Source organism: Vulpes vulpes, chromosome 5 (genome assembly GCF_048418805.1).
Source record: "Vulpes vulpes isolate BD-2025 chromosome 5, VulVul3, whole genome shotgun sequence".
NCBI lineage: Eukaryota > Metazoa > Chordata > Mammalia > Carnivora > Canidae > Vulpes > Vulpes vulpes.
In genome coordinates, this window is record NC_132784.1 from 27257458 (window position 1) to 27282954 (window position 25497).

Genomic DNA, 25497 nt, shown 5'->3' on the forward strand with positions numbered 1-25497 from the left:
CAAATATTACATGATTATACTTCTTTGATCTGATATATAATATCAATATGATTATCAGATTTCATATTTTTACTATGTGAATGGTATTAACAAAACATCTACATAGGAAACTAAGTTTTTTTTTTTTTTGTCTTGAACAAAAGTTGAACAAACAACTTAGTGTTTTCCCTGGAGTTAATAATTATCTTTCTTTTTGTTTCCTTAGTTTTTCACGTATTAATTACTAATTCTTCTCCAAAATCTTACCCTAGTGAAACCTCATTTCAATTATGTCCAAACGCAACAGTTGTCTGTCAATTGCATAGTCTTTAGGACATCCCTCCCTGAGCCTACTAATCTGGATTATATGTTTATTCTTCATGCTTGCTACACCGCTATCATCCTAGGTCCCCCTCACCATCTGTCTGAAGATTCAATTTGCCTTCCTTTATTAGATTTTGTGTCTTTCTTGGATTACTCTCTTGTTTGCCCATCTTTCAGTAATTTCCTGAGAAGGGTTTACTTAAATGGTCTTGTCCATTTTGCTAGTTACCCTTAATGTTTAGTGCCTGTAAGTTGCTCAATTGTAGTTTTCTTCAGTTAGATTTCATTTATATACAGGGTAATCTAGCTATATCTACCATATGCATTTAACTTGCCTCAGTTTACCTTTTTATTGAATTGATAAAACCTGACATAAATTTGTGTATATAACTAAATGTCATTAACTGGGAAGTTTTGTTAAATCATTGAGCACTTTATGTCCACATCTCTAATTTAGTAGTACTAAATATTCTTGTATTATCTGTATGTTTTTTACTTTATTATTTCTTCAATATCCTCATCTCTTTGCAATCAGATTTTATGAAGCCTCCCTCAACTGTTAGCAGTATGGGTTACATACACATTCTTTTATTTTGTTTACATTTATTTATAGTTATTTACTCCTAGCTATGCAAAATTTTCAGCTATTTTTAAGTCCTTCGTCTCTGAATTGCTCCAGTTTAAATTCCTCTGTAGTGTGAATTGCTTATAGGATAGGTTATTTGGATCTTTGTGTTTATATTTTCTCCTAGACTGAGGTCTTCATCTGCTTTTTTTCATGTTATATTCCTTTATTTTTTTACTTTAACATCTTTTTGTATACTTTGCCTTCCATTTCATTTTTTTTCTTGCTTTGGCTTAACAGAGTCTTTATTTCAAGCTTTTACTTTGTTTTAATATAACGATAAATTCCCTTGTGCCCTTGGCCATCTTATTTAAGGATAGGTTGTCTTCACCTTCACAATATGCTTTCTCTGTAGTCAGAGGTGTTAAGAGTAGTTCTGTGTCAGAAAGTGTGTGTGTGTGTGTGTGTGTGTGTGTGTGTGTGTGTGTGTGTGTGTGGTGTATCAGGGGGAGTAGAGGACTGAAGGGGAGAGGGCAGAGGTCATTTGCGGTATGTATGTGTTGCTGGAGGTTGTGATTCTGCTCTTAGATTTTGACGCAGCGATAGTAGGGAACATAGGAGCAATGATCTAGGACATTGAAACAATCAAACACTCTCCCCTTTTCCCCTGTTGCCCCTCTTTCTTTTCCTGGTTGAACTTAAAACATGTTTCTATCATGAAGCCAGATCTGCTTGTTAATATCTTCTGTTTCTTTGCTACTTGAAGTATTTATGGACCGGCAACACAAGTATCACATGGGACCCTGTTGGGAATGCAGCATCCCAGGCCTCACCCTGGATTTCCTGAACCTGAATCTGCATCAAATAGGTAATATATTAGGATGCTTACGGCACCAATGTTGACAGCTGGGGAAGAGGAGGTTACATGGCATCTGGGGCTTTTTATATGCCCTCCCATATATACTTCCAAAAATATTATTTCTCTTTATATTCCAAAAATATTATTTCTCTTTATATCCCATTCTAATTCCACTTTACTACATGAGATATTTAGCTTCCTTTGAATTTTTTAAAAAGATCTTTTTACATGATCTCTACACTCAACATGGGGCTCAAACTCACAACTCCAAGACCAAGAGTCCCATGCTACACTGACTAAACCAGCCAGGCACCCCCAAATTGTGTACTACTTTTTATGATTTCACCCCCCACCAAACTCAGGTTTTATATAATTGGGGAAGGCCAGAGAGTCCTTATACGTTGTCCCCTGAGATCTTGTCACGATAGGTAGAAACTTCTCCCAGTAGCTTTTCTGTGATCCTCTCTGACCCAGGCAGCTACTCACACCTTCAGTCTAAGTTGGACAGTTTCTTTAAATTCTGTGCACTCATGTTGTCTCTGCAGCACTATCTCTGCGTAATGAGGAAGAAGGCATAGCAGCCCAGCAAAACTGCAAGTTATACACAAATCTTGCATTTTCTATCCTTGGCTTCCATATCACACTTAACCTTTTTTTATATTATTGTTGAGGTGGTGGAAGTCTTCCTCTTTTTCCAGGAGCAGAAAGGAGATACTGTGGGAAAGAGGCATTAAGTTTTTAGTTTTATTCTATCTTTACCCTTAGGTCCCATCTAAACTCATTTTGGAATTAATGTTTTTTTGTTTTTTTGTTTTTTTGTTTTATGGAAACACAGTAGTATTAAGACAAATGAATGTTTTTAAGTGTTGTCTTCTTCCCAAAGAACAGTGAAATAAAAGAAAAAAGATGCATCTTGAATTTGAAATCTTAAGTGTTTCATCTTAGAGCACTTTGGCAATTGAATAATGCTGGTATTTTTAAGGCTTATGTATTGATGGCACCCCATAACTATGGGTTTTGCTGGCAGGTACTTTTTACTTCTATCTCCTCCCAACGCTCCTTTCAGCCCACTCAAAAATGCCCAGTGAGCTGCCCTTACTAAAGTTGTGCAGTATTCACAGCCTGGTAAGCTGTAAGCAATATTAGCATGAGCTTCCATACATTTCTTTCAACCTTTACCAGGAAGGGCAAACCTCCTAGGGTGAAAGATAATTCTGTTTTTATGATCACTCCTGCTGAATTGTGCTGTATTACGTGTGATCTGACTGGAATGGTGCAAATCAGTAATGTGGCACAAGATCTCTAATGTGGACTAACAGAACACAAAAGGACAAACAAAAAATTAATGTTGTTTAGAGGGAAAAAAAGACCCAAGGGCTGTATACTATAGACCTAGCATATACATGGAATTGTAGCAATTCAGGATAACATTAGGTAGCTCAGGGATTTCATGTTCTTCATTAACTAGTTAGGAAAACAACTAATTTCAAAATAAGTGCTGTTAGGAAAGGGAGGTGAGTGAAAAGGAAAGGGGAAAGGAGGAGGGGACAGGAAGAGATAAGGTCAGCATTTTTAAAGCTTATTTGGTTGGATGATCATACTCTATGTCAGAGTGCAAATAAACATGCAAAATTTGCAATCTGAAATCATAAATTCTTATACTGCTACTTCTCTGGATTAAGATTAATTTATCAAAATTGAATTTCAAAAAATTATTGAGGCAGAGTTGATGTACAGCATTAGTTTCAGACGTATACAACCTAGTGATGTAAAAATTCCGTACATCATCCAATGTTGACCATGTAGGTGTAGTCAGTCTGTCACCATACAGTGTTATTACAGTATTACTGAATATATTCCCAATGCTGTTCTTTTCATCTCTGTCACTAATTTTATAACCGGAAGTCTACATATCTTAATCTTCGACTATTTTGCACATTCCCCCCACTCTCCCTTCTCTGGTAACCACCACTCTGTTCTCTAGATTTGTGAGTCTTTCTGGGGTTTAGTTTTTGTTCTTTAGATTCCATGTATTAGTGAAATTGTATGGTATTTGTCTGTCTCTGCCTGGCTTATTTCATTGTAGCATTATACCTTCTAGGTCTATCCATGTTGGAAATGGCAAGAACTCGTGTGTGTGTGTGTGTGTGTGTGTGTGTGTGTGTGTGTGACATGCCATTTTGTATATTTACCACAACTTTTTGTGTATATATACCACAACTTTTTCATCTATTCATCCATCAATAGATACTTAGGTTGCTTCCATATCTTGACTATTATAAATAATGCTGTAATAAACATAAGGGGTACATCTATCTTTTTAAATTTGTTTTCCTTTTCTTTGAGTAAGGATGTAGTAGTGGAATTATTGGATCAATTGCTATCTCTACTTTTAAATTTAGGAGGAACCTCCAGACCATTTTATACTGTAGTTGCACCAGCCATACATCCTACCAACAGTATATAAGGAATCCCTTTTCTTCACTTCCTAGTCAACACTTATTCATTTGATATTCATGCTCTAACTGGTATGAAATGATCCCTCATTGCATTTCCCTAGTGATTAGTGATGTTGAGCATTTTTTTCAGAAACACTGAATTTTTTATAATTAGAGGGGTCATTTTGGTGACAATATTCCTTTTCAAGATTATTTCAACTTAAAGGTGTCTCTTCATTTTGTTGAAATGGATATTTAGATATGAAATAGTTTGGATCTCTTTACATCTTAAACTTCCTAATACAATTGTGTGTTGTAGAAGAATAACAAATTTCCTTATGTATCTAATAAAGCAGGCAAAAGGTCAGAGTAAACAGAAGAGATTTTTAGTAGATTTTATGTAAAATCAAAGCATTTTTAGAATTTAAATTTTCCCTCTGGGCTCAACTTCCAAATTCAGCTCTTCCCTAAATGGAAGAGTAATGATCTATCTTCAGACATCTAATCAATTTAGCCAAGGTTGTCTTATCAAGTAGATAGGTTGCTCATGAGAGTAGCCACTGATTTCACTAACCACTCAGCCCTGATTACTAACATTTCAGAGCTGAGCTTATAGGCAAATAGTTCTACTTGCTCAGAAATATGTCCAGAGTGAAGGGAGGGAACTTTCCTCATCCCCCCAGAAAAATGTATCCTCTAAAATCACAGAAGATGATTCCCCAATAACAGTGTGAAATATCTTATTTCATGTTAAAAACATTCATTGAATACCTTTTAGCTTCTAGAAACCAGAACTAATGAGCTCACCCTTTGCATCACCCTTAAATCAGAATATTAGAATAAAAGGCAGAACTACTATATTTTCCATATAATTAATCAAATTGGAAAATGTATTGATACCAAAAGCCCATATAAATGTACTTTTATCGATTGCTTTGTGTATCAGATTATTTGTACATATTTATCAAAGTATAACTGACACACAAGGTTGTATTAGGTTTAGCAAAGTTTATACAACTCTACAACATAGGGATCTGACAACCGATACATGCTTGCCATAATAAATTCAGTCACCTCACCAAATACCATTATTACAGTATTCTGTTATTACCTGTGTTGTACTTTCATCCTAGTAGCTTATTTTATAACTGGAAGTTTGTAACTTTTAATTCCCTTTATTTTATCCATCCCCCCACCCACCTCCCCTCTGCCGACTACTGGTTTGTTCTCCGTATCTGAGCCTGTTCAGTTGTTTTGCTTCTTAGATTTCTTATAAGTGAAATCATATGGTATTTATATTTCTCTGACTTGCTTCACTTAGCATACACAAGTGTATGGACCTCCTGTAGGTGCATTCACGTTGCCACAAATGACAAGGTTTCATTCTTCTTTATGGCTGAGCAATATTCCACTACACCCCCCCACACACATCTTCATTATCCGTTAATCTATCTAGGACACTTGTGTTGCTTCCTTGTCTTGCCTATTACAAATGATACTGAAATCTTGAATTAGTGTTTCTGTTTTATTCGGGTAAAGATTATTTGGTAGTCATATATAATTTTTTGAGGAACGTTCATATTGTGTTCCACAGTGGATGCGTGAATTTATATTCCCAGCACGAGATTTTCTTTTCTCCACACTCTTGTCAACCCTGTTCTCCTTTTGGTACTAGTCATTCCAAGAGCAGTAAGATTGTTACTTTAGGATCATTCTAATTCTGTGAAAAACCGTTAGTATTTTGATAGACCTTGCATAAGTTGCTTTGGGTAATATGGACATTTTAACAGTATTCTTCCAATTCTGATCATGGAATCACTTTCCATTTGTTTGTATCATCTTCAATTTTTTTCATCAGTGTCTTAAGGTTTTCAGAGTATAGATCTTTTACTGCCTTGGTTTTTTTGTTTGTTTGTTTGTTTTGTTTTTTCCTGGATATTTTATTCTTTTGGTGAACCTGTAGATATAATTGATTTCTTAATTTCTTACTGCTACTTCATTGCTAGTGTATAAAAACAGATTTCTGTATATTGACTTTTGTATCCTGTGACTTCCATGAATTCATTAAAGACTCCACCAAAAAACTATTAAGAGTTTTCTATATATAGTATGCAATATGAAATAGTGACAGTTCTACTTCCTCTTTACCAATCTGGATCCCTTGTCTGATTGCTGTGGCTAAAACGTCCAATATTATTTTGAATAAAAGTGAGCATGGACAGCCCTGTCGTGTTCCTGATCTTAGAGCAAAAACCGTCAGGTTTTCCACCATTGAGTATGATGTTGGCTGTGGGTTTTTCATACGATTTTTTATTATGTTGAGGTATGTTCCTTCTAATTCCCTTTCTTGGGCAGCCCAGGTGGCTCAGTGGTTTAGTAACACCTTCGGCCCAGGGCGTGATCCTGGAGACCCAGGATTGAGTTCCACATTGGGCTCCCTGCATGGAGCCTGCTTCTCCCTCTGCCTGTGTCTCTGCCTCTCTCTCTCTCTCTCTGTCTCTCTCTCCCTCTCTCTCTCTCTCTCATGAATAAAATCTTTAAAAAAAACTCCTTTGTTGAGGTTTTTATGAATGGATCTGTTTGTGTATAATAGGTCTTTTAGTTAGCTACCCCCCCCCCTTTGTGGATTTCCATTAAAAGGAAAAAATGCAAGATTCATAGATTTACCAGTGTCAGAGATAGAAGGAACCCAGAAGATCATTTCATCTAGTCTATTTCACAAATTGGTTAAGAGGTGACACCAATTAGGGACCCAGGAATAGGGAAGTCTTCAGGGAGTGCTAAAGTACTCCAAGAATAGATCAGAGAAGGAAGTGCTGCAAGATGGAACTGACAAGAAGTAGCCAGTGGAAATGTGGGAAGATAGTATATTGGCTATCTGGATTTCATTTGTTAAATATCCAACCTTTGCTAAGTGTCTTTTCTCAGCCTTGCTGGCTAACTTACATTACCTAATTATGCTCTAAGTCAATCAGGAAACGATTGTCATTTGGGACTGAAGGATTCTTTGTTACAGGGGCTATCCTGCACATTGTAGGATGTTTTGTAGCATCCTTGGTCTCAGCTCACTAGATACAAGCAGCAGCTCCCAGTTGTGACAACCAAAAATGTCTCCAGACATTGCTAAATATCCAGAGGAGAGTCACCCCAATTGAGAATCACTGCTCTAAAATAAGTTAATACGTAGTTGCATTGATTCCTACTAACTAAAGGGACAGAAGAATCTGAAAATAGGTTTCTAGTCTTCTAGCAAAATTTATTGAATTACTTTGGAAATGTTTTATGGCTTAATACTGTATCAATAAGTATAATGTGTATTTTTCTATATGCCTAGTAATTGCATTAGTGTATAGTTCTATAAGCTCGTGCAGAACGTTTGAAACAGAAGCAAAATATTTTTGGCCGCCACTATCCCTTTAAGTTTATTTAGTGACTGGGAAAGGCTTTCTCTGACTAGAGAATTTCCAGCAAGTCCATTTCCCCTCTGGGTATTCACTGATCATAAAACTCCTCTGGGTGCTCTAAGTCACAAACCTAGTCTCGATTCAGAAAATAGAACACTCGTTCTTCGTGATAATCCTGATTCTTAAATTGATCTGACACTATATCTTCTCTCCCCGAGCCCAGGGTTTACTTGTGGCAAAAAGAGAAAGTAGGGCAGTCCAGGCTTCTTGTTGTTTTTTTTTCCCCTGCCATCCAGGTCTCCTTCTCCCCTAGCATCGTTACCCCCGACCCCTCGTAGGTCCATAGGAGATGCACGGCACTGTGGGGTAGTCTAGTCCCATGTGGCAGGTGCATTGTCTATCAGCATCGAGACCCTCTGGTGGGAAGATTTGTGACTCTGTCATTTCCTGGCCACATCTATTCTTCCTGCCTTGCAGGGCTCCTCTGACAATATTTTGGGGTGTGGATATTGCATCTTTATTCCTTTGACTGCCCCTTTTCTTTCCAAAGTCCACTGCTCCTAAACTCTTCATGCTGGAGCCCATGCTCTGCCAGGACTTGCCCTGGTCTTCAACAGGAATCCCAAAGGCCATGTGTGGGCCCTCATCTCCATGTGGACCCCCCAGGTATCCCCATTGGAATTTTCACCTCCTCTGACCCAAGAACGCTGGAAGTGCAGCTCTAACCTGTGCCCACTCACAAATCCTGACAGAAAGGGTGAACAGGCATTATACAGCCATAGGCACCAGTGTTCTGGATCTCTCAAAGAAGGACCCTTATGTAAATAAGGTCTTACTAGGCTTGAGGCCAACACCCCCAAACCAGTTCCCAGGAAAAGTATTTAATGGCAGTTCAGCAGCTCTTTTTAAAGATGCGCTATAAAATACTACCTTCATTGTGAACACCTGACTCTGTTTTGAATCACAAAGATTGTTGGTGAATTACCAACCATCTAGTAACTGGGTCCTGGATAACCATTTCAACGGTTTTTGAGGGACCTGTCTCTGACTATATCATACTTGTTATTTTGACCTTTTGATCTAGCTATGTTTTTGTAAATTTAAGTTTCATCCTAATATAGACCTTTAGCTCTGTGATTTTCAAAAATCCATTAAAATCTGTCTTGATCTCTATGTAGCCATCTGTAAAATGATTGAGTTGTATCCATCTGTACCTGACATGGACCAAGAACCATGCTGTTGAGTATGTGAATGTGCTGTACAGCTTAATTATTTCAATATTTTTAAAAAATACATCCATTTCTTAACATTCCCCAGTATTAGGATCAATCAACTTGACCTAAAAAGCACTTTACAATGATAGGGAGACATCTCATGTGAAAGTACAATGATCCTATTGCCAAAGGCTCTAAATTTTTAGGACCTACTTAGAGTTGTAATCTTTATTAACTAGAGCTGTCACTGGAAGTTGCTAATTATTCTAACAGTTACAACAGTTACTTCCTGGAGACATTGTTTGGGGAATATTTTTCTAATTTCCCCAATTTTATGTTCCATATTTATTGCCATGGTGTATAGTAAGGAGAACCAAATAATGAAACTAATGGCTTGAATGGAATTACTCCGTTTTCATTAAAAGTGAATCAGTTCCATCCCAGGAAAATGTAGACCACTTAAATTCACCTCTATTTTTCTCCAGAGGCAAAGCAAGCTAAAGAGCTCATCTTCCCATTTTGACATTGTGAAAATTCTAGACCTGCCATTCAGATCTACTTCTGGGAGATTATAGAGGAAAAAAAGTATCTCAGGAGAAAAAGGAAAATTTTCATGTTTAAAATTTCAGTTTTCACACACTGAGCCACAGGATTCTTCATATCCTTCCACATAGTTCCTCATATACTTTTCCTAAATAAAACTTTAATGATAGCTAATATGTATTGAGAGCTTAATATTTTATTGTATATTATTATAACAGCTTCTTGTAGATATTATGCCCAATTCCATACTGTCTTGAATATTCAACTCATTTGTTTTCATGTTGATGTCACATTTATGCAACTTAACCAGGGTTATGAGCATGCAGTCAGCACAGCTTTAGGCTCAGAGGCTTCACTGAGGAATTGCTTCTATGGGTTCTTCGGAACTATTATGAGGGGAGTTGGGGTGGCCAGGAGCTATTGATCAGTAAGTGTGTAGAAGAACATATAATGCAGCAGAGAATAGAACTGTTTGAAGCTCTGGTCCTTTGGGATGCTATCCCACAGAAGAAACCTAAAATATATACATAAAGAAAATAACTTTCTCTTTACGTATTAATATCTTTTCTTGATCCCTATAGAAATTATAGTTACAAAATATAAGATGATCTAAATAAGCAAACTACCAAGATATTTGTTCATTTTGTTACTAGACCTTTCACGGATTTCAGAGACCTCTTTGATCTACCTCTAGCGTGCCTATATGGATTACTGCTGTTTGTTTCATTGCCCCTGGTAGTCTGTTAGATGATGGCCCTGACCTCATGACCCTACTGACACCTTCTATACAAGAGCTGGTCTGTGGGCTGGGGAATAATCGAGAACCCGGTCAGGGAAGGAGTATTCACATTTAAGTCCATTTATTTCTATGAAAAGTTAGAGGAATGGGGTAAGATGTTGACTGGGGAAAAGGGGAAGAATAAACTCTGTATTCGTGACAGTTTGGTTTTGGCATATGGATTACCAGAGTCTTCCCACCTGCCTTCTCACAACCTGTTCCCACTTCCTCTTTGGAGGTTTTTTAAAATTAATCACTCTTTAAACCTTGACTTTTTCCCCCCTTCTCTCCTCCTCTTCTTTCTCCTTTCCCTCCCCTCCCTATCCCTTCTTTCGTCTCCCTCCTTTTTCTTTTCCATTAAACTCCTTCCCTTCTCCTGCTTTTATTTCTCATATGAATAGTATAATTGGTAATTGAACATTTTTCTCCCATCACCAATTTATTTTTTAGACTTTGCCTCTGCAATAGGTGAAATTCCCTCTATGTAAGAACAGATCGGTCTTAAGCAGAGCATGTAAAACAGCAGCTCTACTAGGGTAAAAAAAGAAAAAAAAAAAAAAAACAAGAATAGAATTTCTTCCAGGGCAAGTGAGCAGATTAACTTGGTTGCTGAATAATTAGTGGCCACCTTTTGTCTGAACAGAGTCTTGATTCCCCACCACCTACTGGAAACAAGTGGTTCAGGTAGGAATTGGTAAGTGAATATATTCCTTACTTGATTGGTTGTGAATAAGGGCTCTCTCCAATGGAAACCTTGAATCCTGTCTCCTATGGATTTTGATGCTTGTGCCAGAGGCATTTATTCCTCATCTTGAGCATGGTGGTGACCGAGATCAGTACTTACATCTATTGTACATCATTGGAAAAAGAGACCACACACGTGAGAAACCAGTTAGAGAACACTTTGCAAGGCAACATGTCAACAAGTTGAAATCAATTTGGCACAGTACAAATTGAATACAGAAATCCCCTTACCTGCATTATTTACAATGAAATGGCTCCAGTGAGTCAAGAGAGTACAGCAAATGTTACAATTACTGCATTAGTTAGGGTTAATGTTTATTGAAGGGAAAATAATGGAATTTGGTAGCGAAAGTGCCATGTTCAAATCCTGTTTAGCTATGAAAACTTTGATAATTAAATTTCAAGTTGATAATTGGCAAAAGAAAAATAACAAAAGCAGCACTGTTAAAATAACGTAAATCTTTGCTAATGCATCATGTGGGATAAAGGAGAGAATTCTAAAATCCTGACTTAAAAAATGATGAGTAAATGCACAGCAACTAAGGGCAATATTAAGGCTTCATTCTTTTTTGCAGATGTGATATTTAAATTTTTAATTTTAATAGCCTTTAAACAATGATTTATGAAATTTGATTTCTACTATACACTCAACTTTCTCATGTGGGAAAATTTTCCTAAAATGTGAGTAAATATTTGCTTTACTCTATAATGTAAATAAAAGCCACCAGGAATCAACTTTTATTATAAAGAATCCTATGGTGACACTTTTTATAGAATAAGCCTACTGCTTAGTTCTTGTTTTTTTATAGATCAACTTTTCTCCAAGTTAGTGTGGAGCTAATACTGCAACACCTATAAATAGTTTAACAATGAAAAAAAAAAAAAAACTACCAATTTGCCACAGTATGGGCTCTTGTTTTAAATGAAATGGTTTAAGTCACTTTAAAATAGCATTTTAGAAATTGCCATGTATCAACTTTCCAAATTCTAATCTTTCTACAGAATATTCAGACATGGAGGTAAAACTGGCATCATACAAAGAAAAAACTCCAGTTGAAATCCTTATTGAGCAGTGTGGGAGGAGATGGACTACAAATCTTAATCTTCAGATAATCAGGTTTAAATGTAGCTAAAGAGATCACTGTACATACAGTGTGAAGGTGGCTCCCAGTAGATCTGTAACAAGGACAACACTACAGTGTAGTGGCAAATAGCTACTTCATCAATTTTTTTTTTCTTAAGTACCTTAAGTTAAAATAGTACCATACAAGGCAGGTACAACTCATACACCCAGTGAATTTCTCGATACATTGCATATTAAGCATGTATAGTTTCTGGAGGGAAATAATGGATTTTTTTTAAGACCAAGCAGATAAAGTTGCTGTTAAAAGTTATGGTTGTGTATCAAGGCCGTTATAGTCACAGATACCAAGTTTGTATCCTGCACTATGTGAAAAATATTTCATAGCATTTCTTTCTTTTTAATAGTATCATCTCCTTAAAGATCAAGTTTGAAAGCCAGAGAAAGGACTTATAAAGGGGGAAGTAGGGGGGAGGCCACTTGTAACTAAGATGCTCACGTTTGTAATATGCATACTTCTAAATATCCCCAAGTGTTAGTCTACAATGTATAGAAGCATCAAGTTCTAATAAGTTTTAGGAGAAATGGCAATATAATCTCTTTAGAAGTTTAACGAAATACATAGTAATGGCCAAAGTCTGCTGCTTAAAGCCTTGTGCTAATTCTGAAAAGGGGGTTATGACCACAAGCACTGAAAATATGGAATGTCCATTACAAGTTGATGCCATTTTTTTTAATGTTTTAAGGTGGACTTGCATTTGTAGAATAAGGTTTTTGGTGCATTTCAATATTCTGGGAAGATTTTAATTTAGAACATCTCGCCTCCATTTTAATTGTAATAAGTTAACAGGGTCATTTGACTTGAAGACTCTGTCCAGCTGGGCTTTTGCATAGTCAGAGGTTTGTTCCAAAGGGTCAGACGCTGAGCACCCCCGCCTGATGGCATGAACCAGGTGTTAAAAACGGAGGCTGGCTGTGTAGTTGAGCTCTTGAATGCAATGGCCATTGCTGTCAGCTGCTGGGATTGACTATGCTACTTGTTTAAGTTGTTCTTTCCCAGAAGGCTCCTCGAGGATTACTTTGTGGTCCTTATTGACACCTTTAAACTTTTAATAGCCATTATACTTACACTTTTTTTTTATCCTGTCATAACATTTTCCATCAGAATTATATTGATTTCTTTTTGTGAAAAATAATCCTCATAGTGACTGAATTTTTCTATTTCTGCCAGGGGAAAAAAAAAGCTATTAAAACGCTTGCACATCTCTCAAAGTGATACTACGCATTTAAAATACTTTTGTAATAATAAATACCACACAGACATATGTATCCAGTAAAGGGTTTCCATTTTTATGACACTTGCTTCTCAAGAACAGACATATTCTTTAAAGGAAAAAAAAAAAAAGTTGCCAGCTCTGAATTGATTGACATTTGTTTACTTAACTCTCTCCTTTTGAAAGCCTGCACACCTATTTCAACCTTGAACAGTTTCCAACTGTGGTATACTGGAACATTTTTTCATTTATTAAGTTCAGTGTTGCCAACCCAAACAAAGTATAATCAGCGATGATCCGAGCAGACCAAGCTGTCTAGCACCATACAATGTATCTGCATACTAATTTCCAAATTCCCTCACATTTCCAGAGAACTAATGGGATCATTTTCATTCTGTTACAGCAACTCAACAGTTACTGAATCACCATCTGTGTTTTCGTTAACCTGAATCAGATATGAATTCTGTTATTGCAAGGTAGAGCAGCTTGTTTAATGATTCTTAATCTTTTCTTTAATTAAATCATGCAGCCAACCTGAAAAATCTATCTTAATGCAAATTAGGAGCTTTTTTGGCATTCGCTTACAGTAATGCACTAATAAGGTTAATTTATGAAGGTTCTCTTCCAGTCTGTACAGATGATATTTGTTCACTGCATATTTTTAGCATATTGTCCCTTTTTGTAATATTTTAAGTAATAAAAACATAGTTATTTTTCACTTACACAAATGAGAGATACTGTAAGCAGCACTCTGTTAACCAAAACTAAGTACAAAAAATATAAAGAATTCTAGGTAAAGGGATAATACATTTTGTTGCATTTCAAATGCCAGTTCTCTGAAAATAATGGTCTCTCTTTAACCATTTTCAGTTTCTCAGATAGGAGAAGAGAGAGAGCTGAATAATTAGATGAGTCCCCTAGAACTTTTCTAAAAATCCTTTTGGAGAGAAGTTAAGATTATTATTCTCTTTACTTTTTGTATTACTATCAACACTTACCAAAATCCAACTCAGAAGTTATATAACTGATAATTTTAAAATATCTAAATTCTTTTCAACTAGATATTAACATTTTTTAAATACTAAATTCAGGATAAACACACAATTACAGAGCTGGAAAAGATTATAAGAAATAGTACAGGATAAAATGAAATAGCAACTTGTAAGAACAGTGGGATTAAAAGTTAATAAATGAAAGAATAATACTAACCTTATCATTCTAATTACCTAGGAGGCTTTTCTTCATGACCCTGGCTCTAATCATATTATGTGGCAAATCATGTCATGTCATGATCAAGACTTACAGTTGGTTGCTGTATTTACTGAGTCTCTTCTACATCCACACAGAATAAAAATCATTTGCATAAGTTTGTCATGGTAACTATGAATTTCAGAACCACATATATGCAAAGTATGTTACATACATGTAAAACGGTGAATATAAACAAGGTAGGATATCTACCCTCAGACTAAAATTTACCTTTGCTCTCACAAGCTTTTCTAATGTGGTTTGAATTCTGTGATATCAGTATTTCCTGAAGCATTTATATCTCCCTTGCATGCTTTGGCCAATGTGCATGATTTCTTTCTAGCCAAATGGCCATTCACAATGGAACTTTTATTTTTTATTTTTTTTAAAGATCTTATTTATTCATGAGAGAGAGACAGACACAGGCAGAGAGAGAAGCAGCCTCCATGCAGGGAGCCTGATGTAGGACTCAATCCTGGGACTCCAAGATCAGGCGCTGAACTGCTGAGCCACCCAGGGATCCCCAAGAATGGAACTTTTAATAAGATTGGCTTTTGTTTCACAGTACACTTTGAAAATGTTCTATATAGGATAACGTGGTTTTTGTTTTGTTTTGTTTTGATATCATCATTCACAGGCATTTATATGCAATCTCTAAATGATTGTCTGATTAAATACATTTTAATATCACAACCTATTTTTTTAGAACATCACTGGGTATAGGCCATTTCCAAAGTGAGATTTCCTTATTTGTTACTTATGTGGAAAACTAAAGTTAACTTTGCTTTAAGTGCATTTTGGGAGATTTCATTATGAAATTCTGAAGTATGAGTATGTCATCCATCCCCCTAAGCACTGGGAGGTAGTGTAAGTAAAAGATGAGTGCTGTGGCCTTAAAAAAAGTAATAAATTGTAGAACACATTGCTTTGGTTATGACTAGGCCCCTAAGCTTACCTCCTTTATCTATAGTATAAATATATGCAAATCTTGACCCATGGTTTTATTTCTCCTAGACTTTGAAAAGATAAAAACAAGCTGATTAATGAGGTAACAAATGTATTATTGCCTTTAACTTCCAAAGTCCAGTATGGATGTTGACTATATTTATTATACCTCCAGGTAAGTTTCAGTCCAGAGGGAACTGAGCCCAACAGAAAGCATCAGCCATTTGAAGAATAATTACATAGCTTAATTATAATTAGAATCAAAGCAAGACACTAGTATTCAATTGCCACCAGCAAGTGGGATAAAGTATTTCAAATACTTTGGGTCAGAGATTAGAAGTTACATCGGCATCAGAGTAGAGATGTTCTTTGGCATGAGTGAGGTTCTTCTATTTGAAACCAATGACACAGAAATAGCTTTATGTAGCAAATTGGTAAGTTCCATTGCCTTTTTGCGTCTTTGAATCTATAAAATACTGAATTATTACCTTATAGCAAAGCTGCTATTTTAAGAATTTTAAACTAATATTGACTGCTGTCAAATCAGTTTCTAGATTTATTGACTTAAGAAGTAGATATAAACTGAGGTGAAGGCAAGGTCAGGTCAATATTTATCTTGTGAATCAATAGATTTTGATACTAACGAAAAATGAAGCTCAATAAATATGTGGTTGATACGAAGAAGAGAAATTGGATCAAAAAGTTTGTAATTCTGAAATTTCCTAAGAAAATTTAACTTGCCAGTTCCAAATATTATGGGATAATATATGCCCTAGAGGTACACAGGAGAAATTCTGACAAGTAGTCCTGAGAACTTAAGTTACGTACCAGACGTGTGCAATGTTCCTGCTTTCGTAAGACCAATGTCTTTTAATCCTATTGTATTATTAGTTATTAAGTCTGTTCCCCATTTTAGCTTTTATATATCTGCCTCAGAAAAAGAAACAAGAATGTTTCATTGGATTAAGAATGTAAAGTGGGATTTTGTTCAATATGTAACCTAATGTAACTTGAAATGTGGTTCTTAGAATAAACTATGATTACTTGGTTTACTTATATTTTAATTCCTCTTTGTAGCTCCTGTGTGCTTCAGGGTACCTGTCTTAGACTATTACGGCTTCACTAACAAGCTTCTAGAGAGCAGACACCTGTTTCTCACCATTCTGGAGCCTGGCAGTCTGAGATCGGGATGCCAGCAGGGTCAGGTAAGGTCCCTCCTCTAGGCCGTAGCTTTCTCTTAGTGCAAGTGGCAGCCCCCTGTGGTCTCTTTTACAAGGATACTAATTTTATTCATGAGGTCTCTGCTCTCGTGACCTAATCACCACCCAAAGCTCTACTAACGAGTATCACATTGGGTTAGGATTTTAACATGAATTTGAAGGGACCATAAAAATTCAGATCTTAGCCCTGGCATACTGTAATAAAAAGCTCTAATTAGGGAACAGATTTATTATTTTCCCATAATTTCTGACTTTAGATTAAGAGCCATCAATCCCTCAAATCAGTTCCAGACAATAGAAAGTTGGCCTGATCCATTGAAGGCATGAGTGAGGAAATATATAAATACATAAATTAATTGTATATTAAATATATAAAGAAAATTCTACAAAACGTAAGGTCTCTGTTCTCCAGGTTCTTGCCATCTAATGTGAGATGACTGAGCAGACCAGACATTAAAGACTGTTTCTGAAGGATTATGTAGTTAAATAGGAATCATATTATAAATTTGTGCATGAGACCCAGAGATATGAAGTATGGTTACAGCAGGGGAGATTTTTTTGGGTCTTAAATAAAATGAATTGGGAGTAGACCCCTATTCTAATCTGTATCAAATGAAACCTAAGATAACAGAAGAAATGAGTGAATCATATTATCTTTGTCAGAACATTTATGAAATATTTTGGATAGGGAATTATCACAGAAAAATATGCTCAGACAAATCTATACTATTTTTTTAAAAGTCTGAGCTGGAATATAACCTTCAATAGTCTGGAAGGTCACAGTTTTCCCCAGCCCATAGGAAATCTGTCTTAAATCTTATATCCTGTTAACAAAGCTCTTCTTTTTATATAAACCATCTTCTATTTTGTATATTATGGGCCAACTCTCAACTTTTTGAGGGCAGAGAATGATGTCATAATTCTATCACCTTCAGGGCCAAGTAGAGTGCACATAGTGGGTCCTTATTAAGCGAATGCGAGTTAAATTATAATTGTTCATGAAGTCTTATTCATCACTACTGTCCTCAGCTGGATTTTGTTGTTAATGTATTCCCCGACAAAATTTTCCATTACCTAGATGTCGATGAAAAAGATAGTGCTGCATTTCTTGGAATAAAAATTAAATGAGTTAACCATCTTGTGTGTTCCTATAGCATTTTCCACATGACTCCATAGTATATCACAATTTAATCAAATATTTGTGTGCTATTCTAGATTACATTTTTGAGAGTGGACTATATTTTCCTTTTTTGGCACCTATAGTTACGATCCATATAGTGGGAACTCAGAGTCCTTATAGAAAAATCCGTAATAAATGAATTCTTGTAATAAAATTTATCAAATGAGGGGAAGCATTCAGGACTGCTTCTCTTTGCTGCCATGATAGCCACTTCGTGAAAAGTAGGAGGTAAAGGTAGGCTTTTTAACATGTATCTTATTTTGCTTCTATTGACATTTATCAGGGTCTTTTGCACAAAGCAGATTTACAATACAAAAAATTCTTCTAGGTTTACAGGTTCAAGAACCCCATGTTTTGGTGTGGATGCTAATAACTTTAAAGTCCATGCTTATTTGAATAATCCAAACACAAAGTAATGAGGTTTGAATGCACTTTTAAAGAGAAGGAACACAGCAACCTGGACAGTGATTAAGAGTCACCAAGAAGGAAGGAAGGAACCCTGGAAGAAGACAGCCAGTTCAAGGTGCAGAAGTTTATTGCTAATCTGACAATCCTTTCTAGTCCACAACACCCAAGTGCTTCTTACAACTTGGGAGTTATGGTTCACCAGGAGGCACAGATTTTGCATTTCCCAAAGTGGGTTCCATCGGTAGGGTGACCACATTGTCAATCATGAAAACCTAACGTTTCTATTAGTATTAGGAGTAATGACGGGACTGTCTATTCAGCCGAGATCGATCATCACTGAGCGGGCCACTTGTACTAGAATTATTATTTGGGGTCCTTATTTTACAGTATGAATTCTGGGCTCTACTCTAGTCTCACTAGCTCAGACAATCTAAAACTGGGCTGGGATTCCACATTTTAACAAGCCCCTGGAGTAGTACTGATGTATATTTATGTTGGGGAAGTTGGAGTTGCAGCAACAGATCAAAAGAGTGAATTCGCAGAGGCAGTTTGCAAAACTTCACACTCACCCAAGGACAATTTTACTCCTTACCACACCTGACCCTGTTACACTCCTGAGCCTGTAAGATTTGCAAGATAGGAATGTATAGTGGGGCTGTCAACAAATCTCCTATTTTGCAAATATGGTTCGTAAAACAGGCTGAGTAAAGAGAAACTCGAACCTTCATACAAACTACAGTGCTTTTGCTGGACACTATAAATGCCTCCTGGTGACTAACCCAAGAACAGATATGGGAATGAAACAGGTGGATTTGAATAAACTGCTTTACTATCACCCCAAACCCCAATCCTAGGAGCCCATAACAATAAAGATGCATTTTTAAAAAGACAAAAACTTGTGTCTTTAAAGTAAGACAAACAGTAAAGATTTTTGAAAACAAGTGTTTTTAACTTAAAATACATTCAAATAGATTAAAGGAAAATGTATTCTCAGAAAAAAATTTCAGAGTCCCTGATTATTGCACCCATCATTTTACTACGGTGAATTCTGACCTACAAAAGGCAGAGTACAGTTTTGACCAGAATCAAACAAATCATTTATATTCCATTTTTCCAAAGCATGACTTTCAAGGTGGCTTTTCTTAAGAATGCTCATCTGCTAAGAAACAAGCTAGGGTATGTAAAAACCAAGTATAAAAAGAGGAAGGTTTTTATCAATTGTGATACAGACAGATTTCTATGCCTAACAAATACAATCATAACTTAAATGCTTAAATATTTGACCCAAACTTAAAAAAAATTTCAAAAATGGTTTCTCAAAGCTGAAAGAACTATTTCTCATCTAGAACAAAAAAGGCACCATTTGTTTGATATTTTGATGAATTATTAATTTTATCACAGCTAAGATGACAGCTAATATTAGAACATTGAATTATTAATTTTCAAATGTGCAATAAAAAGCAGAATAAACATAAACTGAGATGTTTTACGTATGGCTTCCATTGCTTACATATTCTATTTAAGAAAAATATCAAAGGAAACAGAAGGAATTAAAAATCTTGTCAACACTTCTGATGAATTCTTTTACTCAGTACTTTGTGCCACTTTAAAATATAAGGCACAAATAAAATGATCTGATAATAAATGTGATTATTGAATGCTAAAGATCAACATTATCCATAGCTCACATCTTTCCTTTTTTAATCTCGCATATTTGTGTACTAATTCCAAGCAGGAGAGCTAAATTACAAAGCAATAATGAGAACTATCTGGTCTTAAAGAATTCACCTCTAATCTTCACAGGATTACTTTGAGAGATGAAAACTATCTCTTCACAATAGCTTTGGTTTTGTTTGTATCAGCCATTCTAGTTTTGCCATGACCATTGTCCTTGTTACTTCACGTAACAAAACTCAGGTCTCAGCCTTCCCCAAATGCACAATGTTGAAGGTTCAGTCCAAAAACAAGGACAGACTCTATACAGCTCTGTTGGCTTGGGGGGGCCAAGGCTCTTGTCCCATCAAATATCTATCTCTTCCTGAGCCTTCAAAGCCTTAACACTTAACTCCTGAATAAGAAAATGTTTCCATAGTGTTGGTGTCATAAGCATTAAGCAGTATGGAGTAGAACCACTGCTCAGAGCAAAACGACGACTAGGGGACATCTGAGAAGTGGCTGTAAGGCACACAGACTGATGAACATTTTTAAGGTATAATTTCTTGTTGGGAAAAAGCAGTTGTTTGTTCTTGATCTGAGGGATTTAATACAGATAAAAAAGGAACACAAAATTTAATGGATGCAGATTCATCCATTATGTCATTTACTACTTGGACACATGGGTCAGGGGGTGCCAAAAAGCTTATAGTCCTGAAATAGGACCCCAAGTACAAAATGATTTGACTTATGCCTCATCTAGTTTAGACAAGAATGAATGTAGCCAGAAATGCTTTTGTGATAATATTCAAAATGGTAATGTTTAATCACTAGTTTTATACTCTGCATCGCCATGTATGCTTCCACTCAGGGATCCATGTAAGCTACTAGATTTTATTAAATTGTATTATGGTATCTGATTAAAACACGGGCCTTATTTGGTATATACATCAAGTGACAAATTTACTAATAATCCAAATCACATATGAAACAAGACCTAGGACTTCTCATCAACTCTTAAGATATTACAGATGCATTTATTTTTAAAAGATTGAACAACTTGCCTAGTATTGGATAACTGGGAAGAAACTGAGGTAGGATTCAAATTTCTTTTCTTTTTCAGATAATACACCACAATCTATGTTAAAGTATCTGAGAACTTCATCTTAACTTAGGCTTTGTTTCAGTGGCTTCAAATAATTAACTAAATCCTCACAATAACCCCTGAACTCTGTGCAGTTACCTAAGTTTCACCTGAAAGTGGGGCTGAGATAAGAGATGTTGCTCATCACCCATAGGGCTGGATTCTGAACACAGGATGTCTGACTCTCTCAACTGTGGTGCTGTATTATGCTCACTAATAGATTATGCAGTATGTGGTGGTCTGTATGCCTAATTTTGAAAATATTAAAAATTAGAGGCTAGAGAGATTGGCAGGCTCTGTGGCGCCTGAAACCAGCAGGTAGAGCTTTTGGTTGTTTTCTTCAAATGGAAATGAGAATGGAGTCGATTCTCTTCTAGCATGTGGTGGGTTCTATTTCCTCTTCCCTTTCAATAACTGGGTCTAGCCTCTCTCTCTTCTCAGACCCTGACACAAGTCAATAAGGAACCCCAGTACACTGTTCTAGAAAGACCTTTGCTAGCTTTACCTTTAATAGGCTCACCATTAATTTGGTCCCGATGGTCTCAAGACCTACTCTTCAGTGGCCTTTATTTACATCTGGGTCAGTTACCATAGCGAACTGAGGTTCTGATTCCATCCCTTGCAGTCTGCATTTGTCTGCATATCTTCCCCCATTTCTATCCTTCCTGATTTCTGAAATCCTTCCACTGGGCCTTCTTTGACTCATGGCCAGTCTTCCTGACCCTTCCTCTAGACTTAACATCATCCTCTTCTTTGAATGTTCCTTTTTCCCTCTTGTTAGAGAGGAACTCTAACTCTCTCCTGAGAGTGTTTTTCCTCAAGTGGTACCTGATTTCTCTCCCACACTCATTTTATCATTGGGCATGAAGCTATGGTACGTATTTTCCTTGTTCTGCTACTAAACTGTATTCCCTCCCACTTCCCAGGAAACCCCCAGCTTTGAGTCTTAGATCTGACTCTCACTGAGGACCTCTACCGATGCTATGGGTCCCTCTCTCTCACTGATTAAAGGTTTAATTTGTAAGCATGCTCTCATTTTCTTCAACTCTTCCAACATCATTCCTGAGGATTTCAATGTCTATATAGTCCTAGAGGATTCTTCCAATACCCTGGCCTAGCCATTCCTTGGCCTCCTCTCTTCCAGTGACTTTTGGCCTCTGTCTTTCCTCAGTCACCCACTCTCAAGGTCCTAAGCTAGATCTTGTCATTACCAATAACTCAACTCCTTCCATAGTATTAAGTTAAAGCCTTACACTCTTGCATCACCATGGCCCAGCTTTACAGCTAGTTTCTCAATTCTGACAGTTCTTCATATGTGTTCACATCCCATCATGTTTTCCTTTTCATCACACCCTTCAGCCCTAATTATCTTATCCAGCTTAATTCCATGCACATTACCATAATCACTCCCTTACATATGCCCTCATTTCTCTTGCCCTTTTCTCTCCTCATGGCACTTAATTGGCAAAATCACCACCTTAGTTAAAACCAGTAAGGCCCTAACTGTTGTCAGTCATACCTCTCCTATTCCTAAATGACTATTTATGACCTTCTCCTGTTTGCTCAACTTCCAACAACTCATGCCCATGTATAACCTTGCTTCCTATTTCATTATAAAAACTGCAGGAACCTGAAGAGCATTTCCAGAAACTTCCATTGCCATATTTATTTACGTACCTACAATCTTTCCTTTTGTTTCTATGAATGAACTTTTGGTGCTTTGGCTAAGGCCAAATCCTTTGCTTGTGCATTAGATCTCATACCCTCTGGAATAATGAAGAGTCTCCAGCATGCTCTCCTCACTCTTCTTAATGATGATCTTTTTCTCTTCACTCTGGACAATTTCTAGCAACATGTAAATGTGGGCTTATTTGCCCCATCATTTACCTATAAACAAGCAAACACTTCTTTTTACTTTGCCTTCCAACTACTTTATTATATATTTATAGATAAATTCATCAAGAAGGATGCCTATCTTCACTGTCTCGAACGTTTCTCCTCTTTTAAACCTACTCAAATCAGGCTATTACACCCACCATTCTACCAGAATGAAATATCAATGACCTTCACCTAGCTAAATCTGGTATCTGATTCCTAAACCTTTTATTAAATCTGTTAGTGACAATAAACATTTTTCTATTTTCCTTGGATTACTTTCATTTGACTTCCAGAGCACCATATCTACTATTTTTTTCTCACCTCAATAGGTTTCTTCTGTTTACTATATTGATTCTTCATCTTTTCCCAGATTCTTTTTGAACCCCATTTGTCTCCATCTATATACTTTCTCAAGATTTATGGCTTCTAATACTATGAATAAACATCATCAAATTTTTAAAGATTTTATTTATTTACTCATGAGAAACACAGGCAGAGGGAGAAGCCTGCTCCCTGCGGGGAGCCTGATGTGGGACTTGATCCTGGGATCACAACCTGAGCCAAAGCCAGACGCTTAACCACTGAGCCACCCAGGAGTCCCTCATCAAATGTTTACATCCACCCAAGACCTGTCATGTACTGTAGACTGAAGCCCAACTGCATGGTGTTTATCTGTCCTTACATATTTTCCAGGCAAATTATATTTAATATGCCCAATTGAAATTCCTTATCTCCTAGTTACTTACTCTATACTTTTCCTCATTTCTCTTATGGAAATTTGGTTAATATTTATCCTTCCCCACCCCCTTTAAAAAGATCTTTTACTCCACCTCTAATCCTTTAACATATCAATGCAATCCTTTGCATATCAATTCAAAATATATCCATATTACAGTTGCTTCCATTCTTAGGCTTTAAGTCTAATCCTTATTTATTATCACATATGTTGTTATAGTGGCCTCAAAACTGATTTTCCTGCCTTTGTTCTTGTTTCCTATGGCAGAAATTGCTAGACATATATTTTACTTGAAGTTGGGTGCCAACCAAGGACTAAAATTCCCAACCTTCTAGGACATAGGTGGAATCCTGTGAATAATTCCAGACAATAGAAGGCAACTGAATAGGTCACACTTCTGAGGTGAAGTTATTAATTATGCACTACTCATTTCTCCTGTTCCCTTTCCCAGATACCATGGAGGTTCATTGTGGGAGATGACTATTATCACAAGATGGTAGGAGTATGGATCCTTATGTCACTATTAGAAGAGAGTAATCTCAGCAAGCTACCCATCCAGGAACATCTACGTTGGGTATTGTGTGAACAATAAACACTTAATTTTAGGGATGCCTGGGTGGTTCAGTGTTTGAGTATCTACCTTTGACTCAGGGCGTGATCCTGGGATCGAGTCCCACATTGGGCTTCCTGCATGGAGCCTGCTTCTCCCTCTATGTCTCTCATGAATAAATAAAAAAAATCTTTAAAAACACAATTTTAATAAACCTGATATTTTTAGATTGTTACAACATATTTGCTATCTGACATTTCCCTATAGCCTATTCTCTACCAAGCTGACAGATATTTTATTAAAACATAGCTCAAAGTACATCAGTCTCTTGCTCACATATTTTAGTCACACAGACCTCCTAGCTACTCCTAGAATGCACCAACCACTATTCCACTTCAGGGCTTTCTACTCATTCTTTGCTATGCCTAGAGTGCTCCACCACTATTTTTTGTATACCTGCTTCCTCATCTATTTTGTCACCCTCTTAGCCTTTCTTTGGCCAACTTATTTAAAATGAAACCTCTAACATCTTACATTGTCCTTCCTGTTTGAATTTTTCCCAAAGGACCAACTAGTATCTCTCACCATATTTTATCTATTTGTATTTTGTCTGTTTGAATTCCCACACCTAGAAACCTACCTAGAACATTGTAGGAGATTAGTATTTGTTAAATGGAAGAATGAATTGATTCAACAAATTCATTACAGTTTTAATCTACTCAAACATTCAACATTAATTGAGTTCAGTATATGTCAAGTTCTCTGGCTTAGAGAACCCTAACCCTGGGATCCCTAATTGGCTCAGTGGTTGAGCATCTGCCTTTGGCTCAGGGTGTGATCTTGGTGTCTTGGGATCAGGCCCCGTATCAGGTTTCCTACAGGGAGCCTGCTTTTCTCACTCTGCTGGTGTCTCTGCCTCTCTCTGTGTGTCTCTCATGAATAAATAAATCTTAAAAAAAAAAAAGAGAGAGAACCCTAACCCACACACATATACACACCCTATTCTTTATCTCTCACTAACCTTTTGGGTATCAATTTAAGTAACCCTTCCTAAAACCAGAAGCTCGGTTCTCCTTTTTTGATGCCTTTCTTCCATTATCTACTATGCTCTGCTCATGCTATCACACAAACTTTATTATATAATAGCTTGTCTGTATGTATTCCCAACTATATTTACTTTCCATAAAGCAAGAATCATGATTATTGTTCAATCTTGCATCTCTATCATTTGTCATAGTTTATGGTACCTAAAATAATAACTCGTTAAACTTTGCACAGATTTAAAGCAGCACTATTGCTTTGAATTTGACAATTTAGATATTTCTGGTACTT

At 36.5% G+C, this 25497-nt stretch overlaps 1 long non-coding RNA gene across 1 annotated transcript; it reads left to right on the top strand.

The window, feature by feature from the left end:
• Positions 1-1675: 1675 nt before the first annotated feature.
• Positions 1676-24082, top strand: LOC140598877 (uncharacterized). Its single transcript, XR_012001425.1, has 3 exons — positions 1676-1736; positions 16474-16601; positions 24067-24082. It is a non-coding gene; the product is annotated as an uncharacterized lncRNA (long non-coding RNA).
• Positions 24083-25497: the final 1415 nt, after the last annotated feature.